Genomic DNA, 7,500 nt, shown 5'->3' on the forward strand with positions numbered 1-7,500 from the left:
TATTATATGGTATGTATTATATGGTATGTATTATATGGTATGTATTATATGGTATGTATTATATGGTATGTATTATATGGTATGTATTATATGGTATGTATTATATGGTATGTATTATATGGTATGTATTATATGGTATGTATTATATGGTATGTATTATATAGTATGTATTATATAGTATGTATTATTTAGTATGTATTATATAGTATGTATTATATAGTATATATTATATAGTATATATATTTCATATATTATATAGTATATATATTTCATATATTATATAGTATATATGTATTATATATGTATGTATTATATATGAATGTATTATATATGTATGTATTATATATGTATGTATTATATATGTATTATATATATATAATATATATAAATAATATATATATTTTATATATATTATATATATATATTATATTTTATATATATTATATATATATATTATATATATATATATTATATATATAAATTATATATATATTATATATATTTATTATATATATATTCCCATCGGGAAGGGGTTAAAAGTCACAAAGGAAGTATAGTAATATTAAAAGGATATGTAAAAGCTTAAATATGGAAAATCAGACACGAATTCACGCTTGTAATGTAAACAAAATGAGAGCATTTGCATACATATTGCCATTGAAAACTTTGGGTTAATTTTCCAAAATTGACAATTGGGTCTTCCCTGACAATATCTATATCATCAGATTTGTTCTCGTGTGACGACACGAATCTGATGATAATCTCCATTGCATTCTCTAGCTGACAATCATGTCATGCCCTCCCAATAGCATGGGAGGGCATGAAGTAGATCAGGGAAATTACAGGGTAAAACAGGTTGAAATAAGAAAAATAGAGAACAGAAATGTGTAAAACAAGCACAAAAAACGCTTAAAATCAACTAATGAAACTCTACGGATGTCACCGCCACCCATGAAAGTCTACAGACCAATGCGCCAATTTTCGAAAAAAAATATACGAGATTTCACATGATCCAGATCCCATGTGGTAATCATACAATGCATCCCAACCAATAAACCAACCTAACCTAACCCTGTGGGATTTATACACTACGATCTATATATTCCCTAGCCAGAGGGCTCTGCCCCCCTGGACCCCCATGGTAATATGCATGCCTAGCCAGCGGGCTACGGACCCCTGTGACTTTAGGAAAATACAATCTATATATTACCTAGACCACCTGGACCCCCAGGGTTAAACCACATACCTTTATATAGCAAAAGACCGAACTTTTCTGCGTTTCCATCTATGGTATGAATGCTTGGTTTCTCATCACTTTTTTCGGCATTTGGGCACTTGTTGGGCTCCAATATCAGGCTCTGATTGAGAATAATGTCTATTTGTCCTGTATATCCATAATGACCCAGAGTCAACGCAGCACTTAAAATGAAACATTTTTCACCAGCGTTTCTCAGCGAATGGTGTCGCACAACCTATCAAATCTCCCAGTGAAAACACGCATGCGCACAAGTTTATTGTACAGAATAGCGTAAATAATTACCAAAAGACATAAAAGAAGTATAGTAAAACTAGAAGAATGGGCAAACTTTCCGCGCATGTCAACCAAGAGTATAGTAAAATAAGTGTGTGGAGTGGATATCTTGACGAAAACTAAGACACTTTTCATCTATGGCAAAAGGTGCGCAAATCTAAAATAAGGGAGATACAGGACAGAGAAGACAGAGGATCGCCCCTTCCATGTTTACCTCATGAAAACCAAAACAAATGTGACACGAAACTCATTACTGCAATCCATGAAGTAGTCCATGTATTGCTACAGGCTTGTGAGAAGGCTTATTTTGCCATTACTAGCATCTGTTTTCTCGAATTCATGTATGTAATGCATTCTTCTAGTTTTATTATACTTCTTTTGCGTCTTTTGGTAATTATTTACACTATTCTGAACAATAACCTTCTGCGCATGCGCGTGTTCACCGGGAGATTTGACAGGTCGTCCGGCGGCCATTCAGTGAGAAACGCCAGTGAGAAATGTTTCGTTTTAAGTGCTGTGTTAACTCCGGGTCATTTTTGAAGTCATATTGTGGATATACAGGACAAATAGACATTATTCTCAATCAAAGCCTGACATTTAAGCCCAACAAGTGCCCCAAATGCCTAAAAAAGTGATTAGAAACCAATAATTCTGACCATAGACGGAAGCGCAGAAAAGTTCGATCTTTCACTATATAAAGGTTTGTGGTTTAACCCTGGGGCAAGGCGTATATACTACTAAGGGGGTCCAGGGGGCTACGCCCCCTGGATAGGTGTACATATCACTACGAGGGTCCAGGGACAAAGCCCCCTGACTAGGCGCATTTAATACCACGGGGGTCCAGGGGGCTGCCAAGGGAATATATAGATCGTAATGTGTAAATCCCACAGGGTTAGGTTAGGTTGGTTCATTGGTTAGGATGCATTGTATGATTACCACAGGGGATCTGGATCCTGTGAAATCCCAGTTTTTTTTCCGAAAATTGGCGTCGGTCCGTAGACTTTCAATGATGGCGGTGATGTCCATAGAGTTTCATTTGCCGATTTAAAGCTATTTTTGTGCTTGTTTTACACATTTCTTTTCTCTATTATGCTTATTTAAGCCTGTTTTATCCTGTAATTTCCATGATCATCTTCATGCCCTCCCATGCTATCAGGACTTATCAAATCACATCAAGATTGTTGGCTGGAGAATCCGACGGAGATTATCATCAGATTCGTTCTCATCACAGGAGAACAAATCTTATGATATAAATATTGTAAAGGAAGACCCGATTGTCATAGTCGGAACATTAACCCTTAGTTTTTGTCAAGGTATCCACTCCATACACTTATTTATACTGTGCTCTTGGTTGACATATATGGAAAGTTTTCCACACATTTTGCTTGTTACAGCCATGGGTGTTATGACGTAATGATCTACCACACATTGTCTAATTTTCGCCGGAATATGTAGTTTATAACATTGCCTTATAATCTAATTGTACGCTATAATTTTGGATATTCCACGATAACCAGCAATTTAATAAATGTAAAGAAGAATGAATGGAATATCCTACAGTAAAAATAAATGTACTAATAGACAGTATGCCTGAAGACCTAAGTAAGTAAAGTAGCGTACCATTTATATTACAAAATTCTGAGAGAGAAAGTCATGTTCGCAATGTCGTCGCTAATTACTACTAGCTTTTAACAATATTTCCCTAACCAGCAGCATTAGCGAACTTACCAGAAAGTGTGGAAAACCCTGTAGGGATATTTTTGTATGGCTCAGCCAGTGCTTCCGACGAAGACCGAAAGATGGAGCGCTGGTCAGCCGTCGTCAACGTCTCTAACCGGTGTAAACAGCACGAAAATCCACAATAACAAATTATTGTTCTTAGAGTATGTTTAAATAGCAATAGAATAATGGTATTCAAGTGAAAAAATACATTAATTCGTGAAAATTCAATAACCCTTTTAGCTGTCTCAAACTAAACTGAATGAGGAGCCACATCTTTCCAATTAGCATTTATTTAGTATTCCGTGTTTTCCGTTTATTGGAAACGTCTATATTCTAAATAAATTTGACTTTCCCGGAATGTTTTTGTGATATTTAGATTTTTTTAAAATAAAAATAATTATCGGAGTTTAAGAATTTTCGAGAAGCTCAAACCAAGGTTGGGGAACAGTCCAGAAATGTCCAACCGACAGTTGCACGGCTGCCGAGCGAGTTTAGATGGCCAATTCAGAGACTCGTTTGATCTTCCGCCGATAGTGGGAGACACAAGTTATTGCGCCGTGCGAGAGAGTTTGCAACGGCTCGAATTTATGTTGATATGGATGTATCATAAATAATGAAATTAATATATGTACATTGATATTTGCATTTGTTTTTAAGTAACACATTGAGCTGCCCTTCATTCTCACGAGCACTGCAAATAGAACAGATATAGAAATATGTACTTGTGCACCAGCCTGTTTGCCTCTTTTGCAGTGTTCTCTGAACCTTAATGGTACTTTTTCACACTTGCAATGGCCAGAAACTCCTTTTTATTGGAGGTGTCCAGTGTTGACCGGGGAGGTGCTTCCTTCCCTTTTGTTCTGTCCCCAGACATGGGTGCCTGGAGGAGCAGGAACAAAGTCTGGCTATTGTGTCCCTTCAGCCTTCCTTGTGTGCCTCAAGGCACATGCCTCGGTCTTGTGTGCCTTGCTACAGACAACGTATTTGGGCTTGGTCTTGCAGCTATCCTGGTGGAGACCATATTTCTAGCACTCAAAGCACTGAAGTGGCTTAGGCACATTAGTTCTGAGGTCGTAGGAGCCCCAGTTACCCAAAAATGGTTAGTGATTGGAGCTCCTTTCAGGGTCACCAGGACTTGCGTGTTTGGGGTCTTCTTTTTTGACATTTGGGAAGCCCCCAAGGCCTGTGAGAAGCCAAGTAGCACTATCTTGACTTTCCTATCTTCGGGATTCAGTGATGAGAGACACATTTTCCTCCCATCTTTAAGCTCCTTCGTTTCCTGCAGGAAATTAAGAACAATCATCATGCCCTGGTCTCTGGCAACCCGGAATGACAACCAGATTTTTCTCTGCATCATGCTCTCACCAAATGGTAGCCATGGTCGAAGCCTTCAGGTTTAGAGGGAACCTTAAACTATGGAAAATGCCTTGGGGGTTCAGATTATCCTTCAGACTCTGTCTCCGGCCTAGGTCGTTTCGAATCGCCCTTTCAGCTTGGATTCTGGACTTTGGTCATAGGAGCAATTGCTGGTTTGGCTTGTGCTACCATCTCGTCTGAGAGGAAGTCAGTGGTCGCCATGTATTGGGTACAGGCCTGTAGAGGCCAGCGCGAGAATCCGTCTGCTCGACAGTCTCATAGACAGACATGTTTTTGGGTGATGAGTTTTCTGTCTTGTCCATTTCAGCAGCAGGTCTGACAGAGACAGCCTGTGCTTTTGATATTTTCTAGCCACTAGAAGCTATAAATGGGTTTAAAGTGACTGCGATGGTCAGTGCCTGGCATGGTTCTTCATCATTTGTTTCATTTTGTGGGGGTTTTGGTAAGTTATTTACCTTGGAATTAAGCAGATATTTCACCCTCGCACGCCCCCGCCCATCACAGAGTCCAACAAGGCGAAGCTGTATGTTAGACCTGATTTCTAACAGCTAGAAGGGTGGTCATTATGACCGACATTCACGGGACCTGTGTGAGTGCTGACGGTACCGGCAACGGTTCCAGTTACAGGAGAAATATATAAGTGACGAGCCCTCATTTATATAGACCTTGGAAAAGAGTTCACAGCTTGGCGGGGGAGGTGATGACATCACTATTCGTACTAGATGTTGATTGAATAATAGTATTACTGCCAGTCGTATGTAATCTGGAAAACTGTTAAACATCCTTGCTTCACAACAATTTTACAAAAAAAGAAAAAAAAAAATTCTGAGAAATGTGTATATGTAAATATATATATATATATATATATATATATATACACACACACACAAACGCTCACACACACTCATGCGTGTGTGAATATGTATGTGTAATTAATAAAACAGCAGTATCTTTCTATGTAGCAACCAATAACTATTCGGGACTGACAGTGTTTTGAGTATTATAGAAGCGGAATGCCAATGTTTTCATGTTTTTTTATTATTATAAAAGCGGACTATAAGTGTTTTGATTATTAAAAATACAGAATGTCAGTGTTTTGAGTATTTTGAAAGTGGAATATCGGTATTTTGAGTATTAGAGATGTTGACCATCATAAAAGCGAAATGTCGGTGTTATGAGTATTATAGAAGCGGAATGTAAGTGTTTGGAGTATTAAAACACTGGCATTCACTTCTGTATTACTCAAAACACTGACATTTCACTTTCACAATACTCAAAACACTGACACTCCGCTTTTGTAATACTCAAAACACTGATATTCCACTCTCATAATACTCAAAACACTAAAAATCTACTTCTATGATAATCAAAACACTGGAATTCTGCTTCTATGATACTCAAAGCACTGATATTTCACTTTATAACACTGATATTCAACATCTATAATACTCAAAACACTGGTGTTCTGCTTCTATAATACTCAAAACACTGATATTCCACTCTCATAATACTCAAAACACCGACATTCTGCTTCTAAAATACTCGCAACACTGACATTCAACATCTATAATACTCAAAACACTAATATTCCATATCCATAATACTCAAAACACTGACATTCCGCTTCTATAACACTTACACACTGACATTCCACTTTCGTATAATTTAAAACACTGACATACTGCTTCTATAATACTCCAAATACTGACTTTTTATAGCACTCAAAACACTGACATTCCAGTTTCGTAACACTCAAAACACTGACATTCAACACCTATAATACTCAAAACACTGATATTATATTTCTGTAATACTCAAAACACTGATATTATACTTCTGTAATACTCAAAACACTGATATTATACTTCTATAATACTCAAAACACTTACATTCGACTCATATAATACTCAAAACACCAACATCCCGCTTCTGTAATACTCAAAACACTGATATTCCATTTTCATAATACTCAAAATACTGACATTCCGCTTCTATAATACTCAAAATACTGATATTCTATTTTCATAATACTCAAAATACTGACAGTCCGCTTCTATAATACTCAAAATACTGATATTCTATTTTCATAATACTCAAAATACTGACATTCCGCTTCTATAATACTCAAAATACTGATATTCTATTTTCATAATACTCAAAATACTGACATTCCGCTTCTATAATACTCAAAATACTGATATTCTATTTTCATAATACTCAAAATACTGACAGTCCGCTTCTATAATACTCAAAATACTGATATTCCACTTTTATAACACTCAAAACATTGACATTCCGCTTCTCTAATACTCAAAACACTGACATTCAACATCTATAATACTCAATACACCGACATTCCGCTTCTGTAATACTCAAAATACTAACATTCCGCTTGTATAATACTCAAAACACTGACATTCTGCTTCCATTGATATTAATATCATCATTGATATTAATAGCATCATTGATATTAATAGTATCATTGATATTAATATCATCATTATTATTGTCATCGTTGTTATTATTATCATTATTATTATTACTATTATCATTACTATTATTGTTATTATTATTATCAATATCATTATTATTGTTATTATTATTGTTTTTATTATTATTATTATTATTATTATTATTATTGTTATAATTACTATTATTATTATTATTGTTATTATTACTAGTATTATCATTATTATCATTATTACCATTATTATTAGTTTTATTATTATTATCGTTATTGTTATTGTTATCATCATTATTATTATTATCATCGTCATTATTATTATCATCATCATTATCATTATAATTATTATCATTATCATTACTACTACTATGACAGTGATAATGATAATAATAATAATGATATTTAT

At 35.3% G+C, this 7,500-nt stretch overlaps 1 protein-coding gene across 1 annotated transcript in view; it reads right to left on the minus strand.

The window, feature by feature from the left end:
- Positions 1–3,380, minus strand: part of LOC125046655 (NADH dehydrogenase [ubiquinone] iron-sulfur protein 5-like) — a 17,136-nt gene extending 13,756 nt beyond the window's left edge. Inside the window, exon 1 of the mRNA XM_047644498.1 lies at positions 3,260–3,380. The gene's annotated coding sequence lies outside the window, so the exon portion shown is untranslated. The remainder of the gene's footprint in view (positions 1–3,259) is intronic.
- Positions 3,381–7,500: the final 4,120 nt, after the last annotated feature.

Source organism: Penaeus chinensis, chromosome 39 (genome assembly GCF_019202785.1).
Source record: "Penaeus chinensis breed Huanghai No. 1 chromosome 39, ASM1920278v2, whole genome shotgun sequence".
NCBI classification, from domain to species: domain Eukaryota; kingdom Metazoa; phylum Arthropoda; class Malacostraca; order Decapoda; family Penaeidae; genus Penaeus; species Penaeus chinensis.